At 45.6% G+C, this 24,270-nt stretch overlaps 1 protein-coding gene across 1 annotated transcript in view; it reads left to right on the plus strand.

The window, feature by feature from the left end:
* The window catches only part of LOC134344222 (tubby-related protein 1-like), a 110,023-nt gene that overhangs the window by 19,717 nt on the left and 66,036 nt on the right, over nucleotides 1–24,270 (plus strand). Inside the window, exon 2 of the mRNA XM_063043657.1 lies at nucleotides 3,070–3,118. The gene's annotated coding sequence lies outside the window, so the exon portion shown is untranslated. The remainder of the gene's footprint in view (nucleotides 1–3,069; nucleotides 3,119–24,270) is intronic.

The following is a 24,270-nucleotide window of genomic DNA, read 5'->3' on the forward strand; positions in this document are numbered from 1 at the left end:
AGCCCTCTGAGGAACCAGATTCCTCAGATTTGTTGTCCTCCAGCTGAAGCTGTTCTTCCTTATCTCAGTTTTCAAAGGATGTCCCCATGTTCTGAGGCTGTGCTCTTGGTTCCCAGTGCAAAGCTTAAACTCCTCATTCTAATAAAGGCCACTTCAGCTTTAAAGAGGGTCAGATTTCTATGAAAGGGTTAAAGTTTTGGGTTTCAGATTTATGAACAGGAAGCAAGACTGCTGCCCAGCAACATGAATATCTTAGAAAGCAAACGGGTGTCATATTCTGCTGAATTCCCACTGGATCAGATGAACTGCTGCATCGTTGCCTGTTGCCCCATATTCTCTCGCTGTCAGTGTTAGGTGGTGCTGATGTGGGCCACCAGCAAATCTGCCCAGTGTCATGGCTGGAGCTCTGGCAGAGTATACCATCTTCTGGGCAAATTTCGTGGAGAATCCAAAGTCAATGATTCATATTTTGGATGAACCATATTGTTTTAGGAGCAACATGCTCGTCAATAACAGGGGGTAAGGAACAGCAAGCACGCAAAAAGATCATCTGTTAGTAATCGATAGGCACTAATTGATTATAGAGTGTTAACTTATCGCTAGTTACATTAGCCAATGTTTAATGGAAATAATGACTAATCAATTGTGATCAATTATCTAATGATCACTTAGTTTTAGTCACTTATACTAATCCTACCTGATCAATAATCACTGAATGGTTAGATTTATTAATTAACTGACGGTTACTGGAAGATAACATACATTTAAACCCATTTCTGCACTAAGAGGAATGGAATGTTCTCCACCCTAATTAGATTAGGAGGGAGGAGATGCTCCTGTACTGGATTGCTTTTGGGTAACGCTTTCTCCGAATGTATCGAGAGCAATGGACTCGGCTGTCTGACTGTGACACTGACAGTGTGGTGCTGCACAGGAAGAGGGACTAGAGAGGACAGGAAAACGTTAAGAAAACAGCACAATGGGCTGCTCCCCAGTGATGCAAATTGGAGCATTGTGTGCACTCCTGGATAGCCCATACAGGAGAGATGTGGGGGCTTTGGTAAGGGTGTAGAAGAGGTTTACTGGGAGTAGAGGGTTTGGGTTATAAGGGGAAGGTGGAATATCAGGGGCTGACAGAGCTTGTAAAATTATGAAAGGTATAGGCAGGCTAGACAGTCTGAACTGTTTTCACAAAGTGGAAATGTCAAGGACTGGAGGGCATGCATTTAAGATAAGATAGAGAACATATGAAAGAGATGTGCGAGGCAGGTATTTTACACAGAATGTGTTACCCACTTGGAATGGGCTGCCGGAGTAGTTGTGGAAGGAGATATGATGATAGTGTTGAAGAGGCTGTTAGATAGGCACAAGAACATGCAGAGAATGGGAAGATAAACAGGCAGAAGAGATTTAGTTTGATTTGGTATCATGTTTAACTTAGCCATAGTGGGCCTAGGGGTCTGTTCCTTGTGCTGTTCTATGTTCTGTGTTCTAAATGTGGTGCAAGGGAGAAAGCGGCTAACCAGAGAGCACACAATGGGACTGGTTACGTTCCAAACGGTGGCTGAGCATTATAACTGACAATACTGGAGATACTCACCAGGATAGGCAGTGAATGTGGAAAGGGCCATCAAAGTTTCAGGTCCAGGAGTTTCAACTGAACCTTCTTTGCTCCACTTTAAATCTGCAACTGCATTCTCCTGACCTGCCACTTCTAGCGATTTTTGCGCTGATACTGTATATCAGGAAATATACTCCTTACCTACAGAATCTTTACATCTGTTCCAATTCATCTATCATTGCTTTTCTGTCAAAATGCATAACTTCACACATTTCTGACCTAATCATCATCAGCCATTTGCCTGTCAGTCTCCTTGCCATCTTTTCATAGTTTAACACCAACACTTCACTATTGACCACATCTCTAGTTTTATGTCACCTGCAGACTTCAGAATCTTACCCTATATACTCACATACAGCTCATTAGTCTTTGTAACATGAAAAAAAGCAATGTTCTCTACTTGTACAGTACTTGTGCAAGGTCTTAGGCGCATATATATGGCTAGGTGCCAAAGACCCTTGCAGAGAACTGTATTTGTCAATGTGGAGTGGAGAGTGAGTTTGTAAATCAGGTGGGAGCAAAGTATATTGGGAATGGTGAGGGTAGAGCGCCATGGGTGGGGTGTGGGACAGGTGGCACAGAAGGTGTGCCAGGGGTGGGGGTTGTCATATTTGCAGACACACCCAGCTCTGAGACACAAGATAAGGTCATTTGATTCCGAACAATTGATTTATTGATCATTGCTGAATGTCTCTCTGGTGCTTCCCACTCCCTCCCTTTTTCCCAACCATGATTCCACTCTCCCTACCCCCTTCCCACTCTCAGTCCACAACAGAGACCCATATCAGAATCAGGTTTATCATCACCAATATATGTCATGATTTTTTTTTGCAGCTGCAGTACAGTGCAATATGTAAAATTACTACAGAACTGTGCAAAAAGTCTTCGGCACTCAAGCTAAGTATATATGCTTAAGACTTTTGCACAGTACTGTAGGTTTTCACATGGTCACAAGGTACCGAGTAAAACTGTGGTGTGGTTTTATCTGACTTTATGATGCTTTGTATACTGAAACGTTTACTGGACCATCAGTCATTGCCTATTTGGAAACCACTTGTGGTGTCTGCAGCTTAGTCCTAGCTGGAGAGCCCTTCCACTGATCATCCTCAAAGTAACCCAGCCGGACACCTCCAGATCAGCTCATTACCTGGATTCATAGCCAACAGTTTGATCTTTATAACCAGGGTTTAATCTTTATAAATAAATACAACCAAACTTGAGTACATGTGCAGAATCCCTCATGGCTGATAGAAGGCAGTTTTAGCCAAGAAATGTGGACAAATATTGTCAACGTACCTTCTCGGCCACTCGTGATACTGCCTCTCATATGGTGTTAATTGGCCAGGAGAGTAGAAGAAGAGATTACTTGCTGCTGTAGTAAGTTATTCTGCCTCTTTGCCTCCCTTGTGCAATAGATTGTAGCTGATGGTATTTGTTCTTCTTTGTAGAGTTCTTGTTAATGAAGCGGAGAGTCCTCAGAGGAGACTGGAACAACAGGTATCTCAGTCTTTCTACGTTCTTGAGCAATCACATAAAAATGCAGCAACTGACAGGAGTTGCCTCTTTTAATAAGAACGTCCATCTCTGCTTTGTTTGACAAGCGAGTTAAGTCTTTAACAACACACACAAAATGCTGGAGGACCTCAGCAAGTGAGGCAGCATCTATGGAAATGATTAAACCGTTGACATTTTGAGCCAAGACCCTTCTTTAGGACTGAAAAAGAAGGGGGAGGATGCCAGAATAGGAGAGTGAGGAGAGGTGAAGGAGGATAGCTGGGAGGTGATACGTGCAGCCAGGTGGGTAGGAAACATAAAACACTGGAGAGGAAGGAATCTGATAGGAGAGGAGAGTGGGCCACAGAAGGAGAAGGAGGAGAGGACGGGGGGAAGTGATAGGCAGGTGATAAGAGGGAAGATGCCAGATAGGGGAATAGAAGAAGAGGGGAGGGAGAAGGAATATTTCAGAAGGAAAAATCAATATTCATGCCATCAGGTTGGAGGCTATGCAGATGAAATACAAGATGTTGCTCCTCCACCCCAAGGGTAGCCTCACCTTGGCACAAGAGAGAGCTGTGGTCCAACATGCCAGAACGGGAATGGGAATACGAATTAAAATGTTTGGCCACCAGCAAGTTCTCGCTGTTGGCGGATGGAGTGGAGGTGCTCGACGAAGTAATCCCCGGATTTACAGCAGGTCTCCACTTCAGGAGCACTGGATATAGGAGACGACCCCAGCAGATTCACAGGTGAAGTGTTGCCTCACCTGGAAGGACTGTTTGGGGCCCTGAATGGAGGTGAGGGAGAAGCTGATGGACAGCTGTGGCATTTAGTTTACCTGCGGGGATAAGAGCCTGGAGGGGAATTAGCGGGGAGGGACAAATGGAAAAGGGAATCACAGAGGGAACGATCCAGGTGAAAACATGCTTGGTGGTGGGATCCCTTTGGAGATGGTGGAAGTTGTGGATGTGGAGGCTCATGGGGCGGTAGCTAAGAACAAGAGGGTCTCTATCGCTGTTAAAGCAGCAGGAAGATAAGGAGAGTGCAGGTGTATGGGAAATAGAGGAGATGCGGGTGAGGACAGCATCAATGGTGGAGGGAGGGTAACCCTGTCCTTTGAAGAAGGAGAATATCTCTGATGTCCTGGAAAGAAAAGTCGCACCCTGGCACAGATGTGGCCGAGGAGAAGAAACTGAGACAAGGGAATAGCATCTTCAATTTCAGTTTAAATCTTTCTCTTCTGTTTTGTGACCTTCCTCATTTAAACCTGACATGCTTTAGCACTGTATCTCTTTGTTTATCAACTCCTCTGTTACATTGCCCTTTAGCATTCTGTACTCTAATATGATTTCTGGACAATCTTGTGCAGAATGATGCTTTTTTTTATTTATATGGCATACTGAGCTTTAACTGAAGAATAGCACGATATAGTCAATGGAAAACCGTACATAAACAGAGACAGACAAACAACCACTGTGCAAAAATAACAAACTGTGAAAATACAAAAAGAAAAACAAAATATAAATAATAGACAAATAAGGATCTGTTGAGATCTTGTGTTGTAAATTTCTGGAAGACTGTGGAATCGGTTCAATGTTGGGCTGAGTGAAGTTCTGGTGCCCGATGGTTGAGGGATAACAACTGATCCTGAGCTTTGTGGTGTGGGACAGGGCTCTTGTACCTCCTTGCTGATGGCAGAGGTGAGAAGGAAGCAAGAAAGAATGGACTGGGTGGTGGGGGTCCTTAATAACGGATGCTGTTTTCCCCTGGACGGCGCTCCTTGGAGATGTGCTCAATGATGGGAAGGGCTTTATCTTGATGAACTGGGCTTGATCAAAGGCATTTCCCTATTCGACTCTGAAGCAACCAGTCAGGGTACTCTCCACTGTGCATTTATAGAAAATTGTCAAAGTTTTTGATGGCATCCTGATTCTTCACAAGCTTTTAACAAAGTAGAGGCAACGTGTGTCTTCTTCATAATGGTACTTATGTGCTGGCTAGGGGCGGATCCTTTGAAATGATAACGTTGAGGAATTTAAAGTTACTTATCCTCTCCATCTCCGACCCCTGATGAGGACTGGCTCACAAACCTCCAGCTTCCTCCTCCTTTGGTCAATAATCAGCTCTTTAGTTTTGTTCATGGTGAGTGAGAGGTGGTACCACTCAGCCAGATCTCCAGTCTCCTTCTCTGTCACCACCTTTGATTCAGCCAACAACAGAAAGAGAAAGCAGATCCCAGTATGGATCGCTGTGGAATGTCACTAGTCATGGACCTCCAGCTGGAGTAAATCCCACTGAGTGCTTAATATGGCATTGGAGCTGTGCTTCGCCTCACAGTCATACAGCGAGTAGAGCAGGGGCCAAGCATGCAGCCTGGTGGTGCACCTGTGCTGATGGAGATTGTGGATGAGATGTTGTTGCCAATCTGAACTGACTGGCATCTACAAGTAGGAAATTGAGGATCCATTTGCACAAGGAGGCTTTGAGGCATAGGTCTTGGAGCTTATTGGATGATAGTGCTGAATGCAGGGCTGTAGTCAATGGAGAGCATCCTGATGCATGCATCTTCACTGTCCAGATGTTCGAAGGCTGAGTGAAGACCCAATAAAGTTGCATCTGCTCTTGGCCTACTGTGGCAGTAGGTAAATTTGAGTGGATCCAAATTGCTCCTCAGACAGGAGTTGATAATTTAATCACCAACCTTGGAAAGCGCTTATAATAGTGTATATGAGTGTGACTGGATGATAATCATTGAGACAATTTGCCACAGGGGTGGCCAACCTTTTACGTTCCATGCGTCAATTTTTTCACGCACGAGTTCAGATGCGCCATACAACTCTTGTACCCCCACAATTCTTGTAAAAATATGTTAGTATAGAACTCATGCTTGAAAAAATTGACACATGGAATGTAAAAGTTTGGCCACCCCTGGGTTACCACATTCTTCTTGGATACCAATATAATTGAAGTCTGCTTGAAGCAGGTGGGTATCTCACTGCTGAAATGAGTGGTTAAAGATATCAGTAAAAACTCCAGCCAGTTGATTAGTACAAATCTTCAGTACTGAGCAGAACACTTTCTCTGTGTTCACCCTCCTGAAGGGTTCTGTCACATCGGCCTCAGAGACTGAAATGACTGGGTCGTCAGGAGCTGTGGAAGGTCATGAAACTGCTCCCATGTTCTATTAACACACATAAAAGTTGCTGGTGAACGCAGCAGGCCAGGCAGCATCTGTAGGAAGAGGTGCAGTCGACGTTTCAGGCCGAGACCATGTTCTATTGGTCAAACTGGGCATAAGAGGCATTGGGCTCACCAGGGAGTGAAACCGTGTTCTTGGTTTTACTTTGCAAGAGGTGATGGCAATCAAGCCCTGCCACAGCTGTTGAGCACCCTTCTGTGATTCAAGTTTGATCCAGAACTGCCATTGTGCATGTGAGATGGCTTTCCAGTGGTCATACCTGGACCTCTTGTACTGTCCTTGGTCACCAGACCTGAATGCCACTGATCTGGCCCTCGGCAGATTGTAAATCTCTTGATTCATCCAGGACTTCTGGGTGGAGAACACGCTGAATGATTTTGTGGGGACACACTGGTCGACAAGTGTCTTTGTGAAGTGTATGAGAGCCGTGCTGTATTCATACAGATCTTTGGACAAGTCCTTGAACATGACCCAGTCCACTGACTCAGAGCAATCCTGTAGCCACTCATCGTCCTTTCACAACCTCCTCTTCATTGTCCTTGCATCTGGTGCCTTGCTCTTTAGCCTCTGCCTATATTCAGGTAGGCGGAAAACAACCAGATGATCAGATTTCCCAGAATCTACTGTCTCTACACCCATAACTGTGTGGCTAGGCACATCTATAAATTTGTTGATGATACAGCTATTGTTGTCAGAATTTTAGATGGTGATGTGAGGGCGTACAGGAGTGAGATATATCAGCTAGTTGAGTGGTGCTGCAGCAACAACCTTGCACTCAATGTCAGTAGGACCAAAGACTGATTGTGGACTTCAGAAAGGGAAAGATGAGGGAACACACACCAGTCCTCATAGAGGGATCAGAAGTGAACAAAATGAACTATTTCAAGTTCTTGGGTGTCAACATCTCTGAGGACCTATCGTGAACCCAAAATATTGATGCAGCTACAAAAGAGACATGACAGTGGCTGTATTCCATTAGGAGTTTGAGGAGATTTGGTTTGTCACCATAGACGCTCACAAATTTCTACAAATGTACCATGGAGAACATTCTAACTGTCTGGTTTGGGGTGGGGGCAGGGGGGCTACTGCACAGGACTGAAATAAGCTACAGAGTAAATAAACTTAGTCAGCTCCATCATGGGCACTAGCTTCTGTAGCATCCAGGATTTCTTCATGGAGCGATGCCTCAGAAAGGCAGCGTCCATCATTAAGGACCCTCACCACCCAGGTCATGCCTTGTTCTCAGTGCTATCATCAGAAAGGAGGTACAGAAGCTTGAAGGCACACACTCAACAATTCAGGAACAGCTTCTTCTCATCGGCCACCCGATTTCTGAATGGATATTGAACTCATGAACACTACCTCACTACTTTTTTTACTTCTATTTTGCATGACTTATTTAACTGTTTAATACATATATACTTACTGCAATTTTTTTACAGTTTTTTTTGTTATTGTGCATTGCAATAGATTGCCGCCACAAAGACAACAAATCTCACGGCATATGCCGGTGATATTAAACCTGATTCTGATTCCAATTCCCCAGCTTCAACTTAGTGGCCTGAGAGTTGTTTAATTATGCAGTGTAAGGACTTCCTTTTGCAATCACAGTCGAGAAACTAACCCAAGAAAAGCATCTGCCTAGTGTTACCCAAATACTTACAATCAGCCTGGAGGAAATGACTTAATCAAGCATATCGGTTCAGACTGGAGGGTGACTGTAGACCTCAAGGGATCTGTGTCCATTACATCAAGGGTGAAAGGCTTTCCTAGTTAACCCTGTGTCTGACTTTCGTCTGTGGAAGCTGCTGGGACCGACCTTGGGGAGATGAATCATTGAGACTCCTGTTCTGAAAACCAGTGTAGTTTAATTGGTGATTCCAGTTGCAATTGACAGAGTTCTTGACTGTCTCATCTACAAATATAATATTCAAGTCCAATCCCCTCTAGACTACATGGAATCAAATCACTACTCCTTCTTCTAAGCACTAGATGACACAAGACAAGTCTGTTCATTTTCCTCAAGCAACAACCCACCCATCAGTCAAGTAAACTTTCTCTAAAGTAGCGTTGATCAAGCCTTCAGATAGCTATGGATCAAGATTATGACCCATGGACAAATGCTGCTGGGACACAAGCCAGGGCCTGATCAATCCTGGCTGGGTCGCCTGGGTGAGGGTATCTGGAAGACCCAAAACACTCGATGACCCCAGTTTACATCACTGATGATGTGTCTGTCCCAGCACATCCTAGGATATATCTCAGCATCATAAGATATTTATAGCCTTCCTTAAATAAGGGTGGTGGGGAGGAGACAGGTCTCTACCAAAGGAAGTGTTAAACACTCCTTCCCTCCACTAGCCACAGGTCGCCCTTGGGCAAGGAGTAGCACCAGCTTAGCCCCCTAGTCAAGGCCAAGTGAAGCCATGGGATCAGGTGGTGGATGGTCGTATGAGCAACTGGTACACATCACAAGTCCTGGTTATGCGACCACTGGCACCAGACAATCTCTGAAGAGTATTGATAATGGCTGGGGTCACCCGTCTTGTAAAGACACTGCCCAGAAGAAACCACTTCTGTAGAAAACTTTGCCAAGATCATAGACCACGATCGCCTATGTCATATGACATGGCACATAACGAGTGATTAACAAACAGACCTTAAGCAAGGGAACCAATACTATCTGCAGTATTCCAGATGGGATCTTGCTGCTCTTTATAACTAAAGCAGAACTCCCAACATTTGTATTCAATTCCACTAATAATAAATTATCACATTTAATGAGTATTCCTAATCACTTGTTATATCTGCATTTGGGTCTTTTGTAAATTTTAGTGCTAAGGTACACAGATCCCTCGGCAGCTCAGAATTTTGCCAAAGTCCTATACGGTAGGCTGGTCTAGAAGGTGAGAACCCATGGGATCCAAGGCGGGCTAGCAAATTTGACTTAGTTTTGGCTTGGTAACAGAAGGGGAGGATGGCGGAAGAGGGTTGTTTTTCCTGATCTGAAGTCTGTGACCAGTGGGGTATCAGAAGGGTCCATGCTGAGAGCTTGGGTGCTTGGGATAGACTTCACTGTGAATGTCAGGCGCAAGACGAGATAGTGAGGAAGTTTGTCTGAGACTGCAGTATGGGAAGTTGGGCAATGGAGGTGATGCAGTTTGGGAGGACAAGTGAGGGTAGGTCACACACAGTAACTGGGAATATTGATGAACACTGGAGTACTGGTCCATGGATCAAAGCGGCAGCAATGGTGGATGCATTGGTAAAGAAGGCACATGGATGCCAGCCTTCACTGGTCATGACATAGAATATCAGGGCTGGGATGTCATGTTAAAAGGTTATAAAACATAGGTTAGGCTGCACCTGTAGTATTGTGTGTTGTCCTGGTTGCCACACGAGAAGAAGGATGCCCTTGCACTGGTATTGGTTTATTATTGTCAAATGTACTGAGATACAATGAAAAGCTTGTCTTGCATACTGTTCATACAGATCAAATCATTACACAGTGTGCTGAGGTAAAACAATAACAATGCAGAATAAAGTCTAGCAGGAAAAGAGAAAGTGCAAGAACATAACAAGTGTCCATCTCATTGTACCAGGGAACCATTTGGGTGCAGGGGAGATATACATAAATCTTTCCTGGGTTGGTTCCTTCTAATATTTAAAGGGGGACTGGATGGGCTGCGCAGAGGGGGCTGAGAGGTGTCCTGACTGAGATACAGTAGGTAAAACATTGACATCATCATCTGCCAGGTCATGACATGGGCGATTGTGCTCTTTCCATGACCACGACTGTTCTTGGCAAGTTTTTCTACAAAAGTGGATTGCCATTGCCTTCTTCTGGGCAGTGTCTTTACAAGACGGGTGACTCCAGCCATTATCAATACTCTTCAGAGATTGTCTCTCTGGTATCAGTGGTGGCATAACTAGAATTTGTGATGTGAACCAGCTGCTCATACAACCATCCACCACCTGATCCCGTGATTTCATGTGACCCTGACTGGGGGTTAAGCAGGTGCTACAGCTTGCCCAAGGATGACCTGCAGGCTAGTGGAGGGAAGGAGTGCCTTACACCTCCTTTGGTAGAGACGTTTCTCCACCACCCCAATGAGGGGGACAGATGGGGTAAGATACTATCTTCCCCTTATTGGGAGTGCCTAAGACAAGAAGGCATCGCTTTAAGGAAGGGGGTCCCAACCTTTTTTATGCCATGGAGCCTTTACCATCAACCAAGAGGTCTGTGAACCCCAGGTTGGGAACCCCTGCTTTGAGTTGAGATGTAGAAAACCCGGAGAGGGATGTGAGAGGGATTTATTTTCATTCAATGGATGGTTGGCTCTAGAATGTGTTGCCTGAGGTGGAGGTGGAGGCAGACACTCTCACAACATCTAAAAAGCGTCTAGAATAACAGTATAATTGCCAAGGCCCAGGAAGCTTTGGATCTTCAAAAAAAGTTCAAAAGTACATTTATTATAAAAGTATGTATCTCATTACAGGGAGCTCAAAACAACGATACCCAATATTCTCATTGAAACAGAAGGCTGTCAAACACCCAGAATGCAGAAAAAAAGAACAAATCATGCAAACAATAAAAAGTATACAAATAACATTCAGAACTGAAGCTCATGAAAATGAGTAGACAGCCACGAAAACAGTCATCACTGAAGCTGGTTTAGGAGCCTGTTAGGTGCAGACCACCACCTCAGTTCAGCGCAGAGGCAAGTAGACCATGCCAAGCCTATCCCTCTCCTCCAGCCCCAACACCATGACCTTTAATCTGGCCTGGCGCTTAAACTGCCCAAGCATTGGCTCGTTCCCTGCACTCAGCCCCAACACCATGACCTTTAATCTGGCCTGGCGCTTAAACTGCCCAAGCATTGGCTCGTTCCCTGCACTCAGCCCCAACACCATGACCCTTAATCTGGCCTGGCGCTTAAACTGCCCAAGCATTGGCTCGTTCCCTGCACTCAGCCCCAACACCATGACCCTTAATCTGGCCTGGCGCTTAAACTGCCCAAGCATTGGCTCGTTCCCTGCACTCAGCCCCAACACCATGACCCTTAATCTGGCCTGGCGCTTAAACTGCCCAAGCATTGGCTCGTTCCCTGCACTCAGCCCCAACACCATGACCCTTAATCTGGCCTGGCGCTTAAATTGGCAAAATGTCGGGTCATTCCTCACACTCAGGCGCTGGCTCTGCCGTTTCAATATGCTCTCAGGCCTGGGCCCTGCTACCTTAATTCAGCCAATACCCAACCTTTTCAATCTGGCCTGGTGCTTAAACAGTCCAGACAACGGTCATTCCTCACTCTGGGGCCCGGACCTCGACTCTGCCTCGCCTCAGTTCTGCCACTTCAAATCGCCTCCAAGTACCCTCCAACAATGGCCAAACTTATGCAGATAAATGGGATTAGAAGAGATAGGTGCAATGAAGCATGTGGATGAAGGGACTGATTCTGTGCAGAATGATTTTAAGGTTGTATGTCTCCTCTGCCTTCACACACTTGTACAGTTAGACTTCTGACCCCTCCCCACCCCACCCCACCTCCGAATAACACCTCCTACTTTTTCAGGTCTTCCACTTGGCTTGGTTCCCTGTAGGCCACTTTGAAGAACCGCAGCAGAACAGGCAGCATCTATGGAAAAGAGTAAACAGTCGGCATTTCGGGCTGAGACCCTTCATCAGAACCAGAGTGAAAAGATGAGAAGTCAGAGTAAGTAGCTGGTGGGAGGGGAGGAAGGAGTACAAGGCAGTAGGTGATAGGTGAAACGGGGAGTGGGGGAGGGTTGAAGTTAAAGAGCTGGGAAGTCAATTGGAAAAGACATACAGAGCTGGAGAAGGGGGAATCTGATAGAAGAGGACAAATCCACACGTAGCCCCCTGGTAGGCCTCAGGCTCGCACAACTCGCTTTCATCTAGGGGGAGCAGCCTTCGGCCCCACCAAACTGGGTAATCAGGTTTGTGTGGATGCTGTGTGATGTACCCCACCCTGCCAAATAACAGACAGTACACCATATGTGATTAAATGATTACACTTTATAGATCTTACTGGAACTATATAATTAATAGAGATAAATATAAAAGGAAAAGGAAAAGGCGCCAAACTTATCAAAGTTCGACTACTTCGTGCACAACAGTTGGAGCTCATTAACAGAGTCCTCCTTCCACCATTTGATCCCCTCCAACCCCCTCGACCCGCCGCCTGGGACCAACCACGAAGGTCGACCAGACGCTCTACACGAGTCTGTCTTCGTCTCCTCTCCTCGCCAAAGACCCTGGGCCTCAGACTCCTGCTCAGGCTCCGTCCCGCCGCCCAGCTTACAGCATCGCGTCTCCTCTCCCTGTCCCCATCACGCCTTCTGTCCCAAAGCCCACGAAAAACAATAGCTTACAGACACACAAGAAAGAATAGCATCTATCCCAATTGGTTAGCAAATGAATACAATGCTCTTATCAGTAATATAAAACAAGCTGCTAGAGAGAGAACTTTCTTAGTAGTTAACATAACAAAGAAGCCATTTTTTTTTAGCCTCAGCAGTAACATAAAAGAAGAAACCCCTTACACATGGAAGAACAGGAAAGAGGTGGAGCACCAGAGGGAGGTGTTGGGCAGGTAAGGAGATAAGGTGAGAGAGGCTAACAGGAATGGGGAATGGTGAAGGGGAGGAATTATCGGAAATTCGAGAACCTGATGTTCATGCCATCAGGTTGAAGGCTATCCAGACAGAATATAAGGTGTTGCTCCTCCAGCCTGAGTGTGGCCTCATCGCGGCGGTAGAGGAGGTTGTGGAAGGACATGTCGGAATGGGAATGCGAAGTAGAATTAAAAGACGTGGCCACTGAGAGATTCTGGCAGATGCAGCGTAGATGCTCAGCAAGGGGGTCTCCCAATCAATGTCGGGTCTCGCTGATATACAGGAGGCCACAACGGGAGCACTGAACACAGTGAATGACCCCAACAGACTCACAGGTGAAGTATTGCCTCATCTGGAAGGACTGTTTAGGGCCCTAGATGGTAGTGAGGGAGGAGGTGTAGGGGCAGGTGTAGCACTTGTTCTACTTGTAAGGATAAATGCCAGGAGGGAGATCAGTAGGGAGGGAATGAATGGACACCCTGCCTGGTCCATTTCCGACACCTCCCTCCCCTTTCTCAATCACTCTGTCTCTATCTCTGGAGACAGTTTATCTATTGTTGTCTACTATAAAGCTACAGACTCTCACAGCTACCTGGGCTATGCCTTGTCCCACCCTGCTACTTGTAAAAATGCTATCCTCTTCTCTCAATTCCTCTGTCTCTGCCGCATCCACTCTCAGGATGAGGCTTTTCATTCCAGAACAAAGGAAATGCTTTCCTTCTTCAAAGAAGGGGATCAACCGCATCTCTTCTATTTCCCAGACGTCTGCCCTCACCCCATCCTCCTGCCAACCCACCAGGGAAAGAGTTCCTTTCATCCTCACCTACCACCCCACCAGCCTCCACGTCCAGCACATAGTTCCTCGTAACTTCTGCCATCTCCAATGGGATCCCCCACCAAGCACATCTTTCCCTCCCCATTCACTTTCTGATTTCACCAGAGTTTGCTCACTACGTGACTCCCTTGTCCATTCGTCCCTCGCCACTGATCTCCCTCCTGGTACTTATCCTTGCAAGCAGAACAAGTGCTACACCCACCCCTACACCTCCTCCCTCACTACAATCCAGGGCCCTAAACAGTCCTTCCAGGTGAGGCGACACTTCACCTGTGGGTCTTTTGGGGTTATATACTGTGTTTGATGCTCCCAGTGTGGCCTCCTCTATATCGGTGAGACCTGATGTAGATTGGGAGATCGCTTTGCTGAGCATCTATGCTCCTTCCACCAGACCAGTTGGGATCTCCCTGTGGCCACCCATTTAAATTCCACATCCCATTGTCATTCCAAGACCTCCTCTACTGCCACGATGAGATCACACTCAGATTGGAGGAGCAACACCTTATATTCCGTCTGGGCAGCCCCAAACCTGATGCATGAACATCAATTTCTGAAATTTCCAATAATGCCCCCCTCCCCCTTCACCACTCCTCATTCCCATTTCTCTCTCTCTCTCCTTATCTCCTTACCTAGCCATCACCTTCCTCTGGTGCTCCTCCCCCTTCCCTTTTTTCCATGGTCTTCTTCCCTCTCCTATCAGATTCCCCCTCCTCCAGTCCTTCATCTCTTTTACCAATAGACTTCCCAGTTCTTTACTTCAACCCTCCCCGTCTCCCAATTTCACCTATCACCTACAACCTTGGACTTCTTCCTGCCCTTCCCTCACCTTTTTACCCTGATGTCTTCATCTTTTTTCTCCAGTCCTGCCGAAGGGTCTCAGCCTGAAACATCGACTGTACTCTTTTCCATAGATGCTGCCTGGCCTGCTGAGTTCTGCCAGCATTTTGTGCGTGTTGCTTGGATTTCCAGCATCTGCAGATTTTCTCTTGTTTGCACTTTGAAGTGTGAGTCTTTTTGTTAAAGCTGCCACACAAATACAAATGGAGTTGTGCTAGGATTGCAAGATATTCTATGGTTCCTTCAAAAAATGGTATTCAGCTGCGGCTGTTTTTGCTAAAATGCCTGTTTCTGTCACGTGGATTGGTGATAATAGGTTGGGGAACCGTTCCTGCATTCTGCTGGCCTCATTGGTTAAAGCACAATCATGTTTGGGAAAACCTCTTGAATTCTGTGATTTGAAGGCTCAAGAACATAACTACCACATTATAGCAGAGCTATAATGATAGCGTTAGATGCTTGCTGATGTTTTGTATATCAATATTTTCAGTAACAATTATGGTTATGTTAAATCCAGTAGCCAGAAGTATCTTCAGCCATTAACCATAACATAAACTGCATTGTTATCGATCACGCTGTTGTCTAAAAGAATCAGCATGTATTTCCACAGAGAAAAACTCATTAGTAAACCCAATCAGAATCAGAATCAGGTTTAATATCAGTGGAATATGTTGTGAAATATGTCGTTACGCAAAAGTAGTACATTGCAATATATAATAAAAACTATAAATTATGGTAAGAAACATATATTTATATATATATGCTTTAATCTATTTAATGTACATACATAGTTACTATAATTGCATTACCTTACTTTTTTTCTTTTCTCTATATTATCATGTATTGCATTGAGCTGCTGCTGCTAAGTTAACAAATTTCACGACACATACCGGTGATAATAAACCTGATTCTAATTCTGATATATATATATATTCACAAATCTGATGACGGACGGGAAGAAGCTGTTCCTGAATCACTGAGTGTGTGCCTTCAGGCTCCTGTCCCTCCTCCCTGATGGTAGCAACGAGAGGAGGCCATGTCCTGGGTGATGGGGATCCTTAATGATGGATGCTGCCTTTTTAAGGCATCGCTCCTTGAAGATGTTCTGGATGCCGGGGAGGCTGGTGCCCGTGATGGAGCTGACTGAGTTTACAACTTTCTGCAGCTTATTTCAATCCTGTACAGTGCACCCCACCATCCACCCCACATACCAGACGGTGATGCAGCCATTTAGAATGGTCTCCACGGTATATCAGTAGAAATTTGTGAGTGGCTTTGGTGACATACAGCTGGCTGGCGGTGTGGCATCCACACCGGACTATGAAGCAACTGGTCCCAGGTTCGAATCCGACCAGCTCCTTTAATGATTCCCATCAATGCAGGGTTGATCTTTGAACTAGCAACTTGTCCTCGTAAAGAAAAATGCTGAAGAAATGGCAGCATTGCCGCCCAATGTGCCGCAAGGTGCAGGGAGAAGAAAACAAATTGGTGACGTACCAAATCTCCACAAACCCCTAATGAAATGTAGCTGCTGTCATACCTACTCATAACCAGATCACTATTAATATTAATCTGATTAATTTCATATAACCAGATTCATGTTCTTTTAGCCTAAATTTTAGTTATCCATTCTGAAACAAATGGAGAAATTCAGCAGTTCAAGTCCATGGCCAATCCCAGCAGGACTATCCTATCAGTCCCTCCCTGTAGCTTTGCAACCTCAACTCTCTCATACATGTCCATCAAATCTCCTTTGATTCTCTTTGCCACTTGCTGACGGTGGAGATGAAATACCGTGACAGTATACCTACCAGCACATCTGTGCGAGGTGAGAGGAAGTGCAAGCTCTCGACAGGAATCAACACCTTTCTGGCAAAGGTGTTCTTGGTAAGCGGGAGGCCTTCAAAAACAAAATTCTGAGAGTACAGAGCTCGGATGTGACTGTCAGAATAAAAAGCAAAGATGGCAAGTGCAGAGCACCCTGGTTTTCAAGAGATACTGAGGCCCTGTATTAGAGAAAGAAGGAGGTGCACTGCTGGTAGAGGCAAGCAGGAACAAGTGAGGTGCTTATGGAATGTAAGAAATGCAAGGAACACTTAAGAAAGAAATCAGGAGGGCTAAAAGAAGGCAGAATGTTGCTATAGAAGACAAGGTGAAGGAGAATCCTAAGGGATTCTACACATATGTCAAGAGCAAAAGGATTGCAAGGGACAAATTTGGTCCTCTGGAAGACCAGAATGGTAATCCATGTGTGGAGCCAAAACAGTTGGGGGGGGGATCTTAAATGAATGCTTTGCATCTGTATTTACTCGGGAAACAGACACAGGGTCTATAGAAGAGAAACAAATCAGCATCAACTTCACGGACCCTGTACAGATTACAGAGGAGGAGGTGTTTGTTACCCTAAGGCATATCAGGGTGGATAAATCCCCAGGGCCTGACAATATGTTCCCTCAGACTTCCCGGACTGCAAGTGCAGAAATTGCCTGGGCCCTAGCAGAGATATTTAAATTATCCTTAGTGACAGGGGAGATACCAGAGGACTGGAGGATAACCAATGGTGCTCTGCTGTTTAAGAAAGGCTCTAAACATAAACCAGGAAATTATAGGCCTATCAGCCTGGCATCAGTTGTGGGAAAATTATTGGAAGGCATTCTAAGGAACCAGATATATAAGTATTTGGATAGACATGGACTGATTATGCATAGTCTGCATGGCTTTGTGTGTGGTCGGTCACGTCTAACCAATCTGATAGAGATTTTGAGGAAGTTATCAGGAAACTGGATGAAGGCAAGGCAGTGGATGTTGTCTACATGGATTTTAGTAAGGCATTTAACAAGGTCCTGTGTGGGAGGCTGGAAAAAAAATTCAGTTGCTCAGCATTTAGGATGAGGTAGTAAATTGGATTAGACATTGGCTCTCTGGGAGAAGCCAGACGGTGGTAGTAGATGATTGCCTCTCTGACTAGTGGTGTGCCACAGGGATAGGTGCTGGGTCTGTTGGTATTTGTCATCTATATCAATGATCTGGATGATAATATGGTTAACTGGTTCAGCAAATTTATGGATGACACCAAGATTGGGGATGCAGTGGACAGCGAGGAAGGCTATCATGGCTTGTAGAGGGATCTGCATCAGCTAGAAAAATGGGCTGAAAAATGGCAGATGAAATTTAGTGCAAGGTGTAGCACTTCAGTAGGACCAACCAGGGTAGGTCTTACACAGTGAATGGTAGGGCACTGAGGAATGTGGTAAATCTGGGAACACAGGTCCAAAGTTAATTGGAAGTGGCTTCACAGGTTGATAGGTTTGTAAAGTAAGTTATTGGCACATTGGCCTTCATAAATCAATGTATAGACTACAGGAGATGGGATGTTATGTTGAAGTTGTATAACACGTTGGTGAGGCCTAATTTGGAGTATTATATGCAGCTTTGGTCACCTACCTGCAGGAAAGATGTAAATAAAATTGAAAGAGTACAAGATTGTTGCTGGGTCTAGAGGACCTGAGTTATAAGCGAAGATTGAATGGAATAGGACTGTACTCTTTAGAACGTAGAAGACTGAGAGGAGATTTGATAGAGGTATACAAAATTAAGAGAGGTTTAGCTGGGGTAAATACAAGCAGGCTTTTTACACTACGGTTGGGTGAGACTACAACCAGCAGTCATGGGTTAAGGGTGAAAGATGAAAAGTTTAAGAGGAACATGAGGGGGAACTCCTTCACTGAGATGTTGGTGAGAGAGTAGAAAGAGCTGCCAGTGCAAGTAGTGCATGCAAGCATGATTTCACCATTTAAGAGAAGTTTGGCTCTGGTCCCAGAGCAAGTCGATTGGAGTAGGTAGTTTAAATAGTTTTGGCATGGACTAGATGGGCTGAAGGGCCTGTTTCTGTGCTATGACTCTATGACATATGGTCTTTGGGAGATGGTACGAATTCCACATTGAGGACAGCATTAATACTGGGTCCCTGGAGATGTAAGCTACCACCACACCAGCTGAATTCCCTGGGGTTCACTTACTGAAAACTAAGATCGGATCGTGGGGTGGAGATATGTCTCTACCAAAGGAGATGTAAGGAACTCCTTCCCTCTGCTAACCTGCAGGTCACCCTTGGGCAACGTGTGGCACCTGCTTGCATCCCCCACCCCGATTAGGGTCACGCGAAACCATGGGAGCAGGTGATGGTGGATGGTCGTATGAGCAGCTGGTGCATATCACAAGTCCTGGTTATACGACCACTGATGCCAGGCAATCTCTGAGGAGTATTGATAATGGCTGGAGTCACATGTCTTACAAAGACACTGCCCAGAAGAAGGCAATAGCAAACCACTTCTGAAGAAAAATTTGCCAAGAGCAATCATGGTCATGAGACCAGTATCACCACATCAAATGACACAGCACATAATAATGGTGATGATCCGCCAAACAGCCAACCGTATTGCCACCATTAAAATCGCATTCCCAGAGAGGGTAGCTTTCAAAACACCGGTTGCACTAAATTGTTAGTGATTCATAGACTGTAGCAGAACTGGGCCTGTAACAGGGCAAATAGTTTTGAGGAAATAGAAAGGCTAAACAGATTAGGAGAATGGGCAAAGAAGTGACAGATGGAATACAGTGTCAGGAAGTGTACGTCATGCACTTTGGTAGAAGTAATGAAAGGGTTGACTATTTTCTAAATGGAGAGAAAACGCAACAATCAGAGATGCAAAGGGAATTGGGAGTCCTTGTGCAGGATTCCCTGAAGGTTTATTTGCAGGTTGAGACTGTGGTGAGGAAGGCAAATGCACTGTCAGCGTTCATTTCAAGAGGACTAGAATATAAAAGTAAGGATCTAATGCTGAGACTTTAAAAAGCACTGGAGAGGCCTCACTTGGAGTATTGTAAGCAGTTTTGGGCCCCTTACCTTGGAAAGGGTAGGCTAAAACTGAAGAGGATTCAAAGAAAGTTCACGAAAATGATTCCAGGATTGAATGGCTTCTCATATGAAGAGTGTCTGTATTCACTGGATTTCAGAAGAATGAAGGGTGACCTCATTGAAATCTATAGAATGGTGAAGGGCCTTGATAGACCAGATGTGGAGAGAATGTTTCCTGTGGTGGGTGTGTCTAAGAGCAGAGGACACAGCCTCAGAATAGAGGGATGTTCTTTTAGAATGGAGATAAGGAGGAATTTCTTCTGGCACGGAGTAGTGAATCTGTGGAATTCTTTGCCACTGGCAGCTGTGGAGGCCAAGTCTTTATGTATGTTTAAGGCAGAGGTTGATAGATTCTTGACTGGTCAGGGCATGAAGGATACGGAGAGAAAGCAGGAGGAAAAATGGCCTGAGAGGAAAAATAGATCAGCCATGATGAACTGACGGAGCAGACTCGATGGGCCGAATAGCCCAACTCTGCTCCTATATCTTACCGTAACCCCATATTGTCATGGACTAGTATCCGGGTGATAATTGCTATTGGACAAATCAGATAGTCTCCTCCTCCCTTCCCATTTTCCCTTCTATTAACTTCATTAAGAATTAAAATCAATCTGATATTGACCAGTCTGCACTGTTGATTTACCTGCTACATCTCACTCAAGCTGTTATTTGCTGCCACTGACATCACTGGGGGTTGAAAATCACCTCAGGACCTCCTCCTGCATGGCCCAATGCTTTCTCATCAAGAGCAAAGTTCTGAGGGTGGGAGGGGGAGCAGGGAGAGTGGAAGAACTACTCGAGGGCACGCCTATCAATTTGGCACCACTAATAAACAGTTAAGACACTGGGGAGGGTGGAGTCTGTCCACAGATGTAACTAATGCGCAGTTTAATCCGCTTTACCTGCCCCCACACCCTGCACGCGGCTCTACGTGCAGCATCATGCTGGGGGGTGTTTATGTGAGGAGATCTCCCTCGGCTGACTATCAGGTCCTGAGTGATTGGTGACCCAGCTACCTGGCACTGGGCTCATGCAGTCTGCTGAACAGTCGGGTTTAGCCCATTATCTGCCGAGTGTTTGCTAGTTTCCCAGTTATCATTTTCCTTTTGCAATGGGACAGCTTTTCTGAGGAGCTGCCGGAACCCTGAGGACCTGGGTCTGACAGGGTTGTCCATCACCGTCTTTGCCTGTAGCCAGTGATGTCCGGAGAGAAGGTGAGAAACTAAAAGACGGTCGGGGCTCTAACAAACCGTACAGAGTTGAAAGAGAAACGATAATGCTTTGTTGAGAAGGAGAAATGGTTTCTTATTTAGATGAGCACCTTGCCAACAGTTGGGAATGATAATAATATTACTGTCTGTCAGGCCTGAAGGATTTATCTCTCCTTGTCTTCTAAGAGGATTGAGATTTAGTATGTGGTGATTATTAACTCTCAAGCTACGAATGACCTTGCCTTTATGAAGCGTTTGTCTCAACACAGTTCCTTCGGATTTAATGTGAATTAAATGAGGGATTTATACTCTATGGTGTAAAATATCCAAGGTGATTTGCTGGAGAGTTATCAAAGTTTGGCAGCAGCAGACAATCTGCTGGAGGAACTCAGCAGCTCGAGCAGCACCTGAGGAAGAAGAGGATTTGTCAACGTTCTGACCCAAAACATCGACAGCTCATCTCCTCTCTCAGGTGCTGTTCGACCTGCTGAGTTCCTCCAGCAGATTACCTGTTGCTCCAAGTTCCAGCATCTGCTGTTCCTTGTGCCTCCAAAGTTTGACAGAAAACTGCACGTAATGATGCTTAGACAAATGTTTAAAAACATGGCAGAAATGTAAATTTTGAAGTTCAAAGTACGTTTATTATCACAGTGTGTATACATTATACAACCTTGAGATTCGTCTCCTTACAGGCAGCCACTAAACAAAGAAACCCAATAGAACCCATTAAAAAGGAAGATCATCAAACGCCCAGTGTGCAGGGGGAGAAACATAAAAGTAAGCCAATAACATTCAGAACTGAAGTTCACACAAGTGAGTTCACAGCCACAAAGCCAGTCTCAGCCAATCCAGGAGCACATTAGTTGCAGTTTTAAGTGTGTCTGAAAGGATGGGGGAAGAGATGGGGAGACACAGTTAAGAGACTTCTGGGCCTAGGCTGCTGGTGCTGGAATGATAAATCAGAGAGGTGAGAATTAGAGGAACTATCTTCCCCACCCGGGGTCCACAGACCCCTCACTTCATGGCAGGGGTCCGTGGTGTAAAAAAGGCTGGGAACCCCTGTGGGGAAGAGATTGTACTGAGGGGAGGGGAAAGATTTTGTTCTGAAACCAAGAAGGAGCATTTTAAGATTTCCGTGGCATGAAGCGACTGAGAGTACAAGACTCCCCTCACTCCAGATAGGACGTCAGTCTATTGCGAGGTTAACCCCCAGCATTTTTGCCGGTACCCATTCTCAGCTGGGTAGACTGGAGCATTGTGGAGCATTGCTCAAGGAGACATACGCTGCCTCGGCCGAGGCTCGAACCCATGACCTTCAGATCGCTACTGCAACACCCTAACCACTTGGCCACGAGCCACACATTTTAAGATCATGGCATTGCTCAATTGGGACCGAGTGTGGTGGATGAGCCGTGATATGAAAGATGAATAGGAGATGATGCAGTTGAGATGGGAACAGTAGTGTTTTGGGTAAGCATGGTTTTCAGGAGGATGGGAGTTCAGATGGTTTTATTTATTTAGTTAGGTAGTTTATTGACAGATACAGTACATTTCCAGCCTTTCAAGCCACGCCATCCAGGGACCCCCGACAACTCCCCGATTTAAAACAATAACGGGACAATTTACGTTGACCCACGCACATTCTGTGGGGAGGACATGCAGACTCCCTACAGAGGATGCCGGCATTGAACCCTGAACTCCAACGCCCCGAGCTGCAGTAGCTCAACACCAGCCACTACGCTGCCAGCTGAGACAGGGCCATATTCGGATGGAGAACTGTGGATCTTTGCAATGCCGTTGATGCACAGTTGGAAGTTCTCCTCACGGTCAATACAACATGACAAGGAGGCGTTGTGGTGAGCACAACATTTTACAATGCCAGTTACCCAGGTTTAATTGCTGCTGCTGCCTATAATGAGTTTGTATGGTCTCCCCGTGACCGCGTGGATCACCTCCAGGTGCTCTGGTTTCCTCCCACAGTCCAAAGTCATACTGGTTGGGTGGTTAGTTGATCAATGCAAATTGCCCCATGATTAGGTGAGGGTTAAGTTGGGTGTTGCTGGGCAGTGCAGCTTGCAGAGCTGGAAGGTGCTGATCCACACTATCCGAATAAATAAATCAATAAACACCAAGCAGTCGCTGACAGTTTGTTTAAGAGAGAAGGGGGAAGGGAGGGGGATGGAATCAATGGCTGGTTGTGGCAGGCTCTGAAGTCAATGGCTTCCCCTGTTCAGTTTGAGGAAATGTCCCCCCCATTCTGTGCGACATGTAGTGAGGGGAGTTGGCAGTGTAGAACTAAGTCACATGGTGGCACATGCTGAAACAGAGCTTCATCCCTGGAGAAGGACAGAATGTCGTTCAGAGACGGTGGGGTGGGGAGCAGAATCGCAATAGGCAGAGAGGATTGGGGCATGGTCAGCAAAGACTGCTTAGAAGAGAGCCTGATTTCAGGCCGCATTTTCACAGTGGTAAACCTGAAATCTGAAATGACTAAAATTTAAATTTTGCTTACATCTTCAAATACCAGTGTAGCCCCCTTGGCCACCCTCAGGGTCGCTCGGCTCGCTGTCGTCTAGGGAAACAGACTCGGCCCCGCCAAACTGGATAATTCGTTTGTGTGGATGCTGTGTGATGTACCCCACCCCGCCCAAATAACAGACAATACACCAGATGCAATTAAATGATTTACAGTTTATAGATATTACTGGAACTATATAATTAAAAGAGAATAAAATATAAAAGAAAAATAAAAGGCGCCACACTTATCAAAGTTCAATCTCTTCGTGCACAAAACCGTTGGAGCTCACGGACCTTCTTCTTCACCCTGCGACCCCTCGGACCACCTTGACTGGCCGCCTGGGACCAACAGCGGTGGTCGACCAGACGCTCCACACCAGTCCATCTCCGTCTCCTCGCCGAACGTCCCGCTCGGGGTCCGACCCCGTTAGCGGACTCACAGCACCTGGTCCATCCTCTGTCTCGCTCTCCCGCCTTCTGCCCCAAAACCCTGCGCATACAGTATCTTCAAATACACCAAAACCATAACAACTACCCCAATTGGTTAATAGCACTCTCTTATCAGACTCTAAATCAAAAACAAACTGTTAGCGCAAACTTTCTCAGCGTTTAACACAACATAGCCGCATTCCCCAGATTAACATAACAAAGACGCCATTTTAATTAGCCTCCGCAGTAACATAAAAGTCGAAACCCCCTCACACCAGATTTTAAGTCCTAGAAACATGATATCATTTTTTGACTTTCTCCTTGCTTCAGCACATCTCCCTAACTTGCCTTAGTGAAGAGATTGAGTTTTAGACGAGGTGACCAATGAAGATAGAGCTGTGGACGTTGTCCACGTGGGTTTTAGTAAGGAATGTGACTACTAGGCCCATCAAGATGATTAAGATGCATGGGATCCATGGTGGCTTGAAATTTGGATTCAGAATTAACTTGTGTTCTCTCTTCTCTCTGTCTCTGTCGTTCTCTCTCTCTCTCTATCTCTCTCTCTCT

The sequence above is a fragment of the Mobula hypostoma genome, chromosome 3, assembly GCF_963921235.1.
Source record: "Mobula hypostoma chromosome 3, sMobHyp1.1, whole genome shotgun sequence".
Taxonomy (NCBI): domain Eukaryota; kingdom Metazoa; phylum Chordata; class Chondrichthyes; order Myliobatiformes; family Myliobatidae; genus Mobula; species Mobula hypostoma.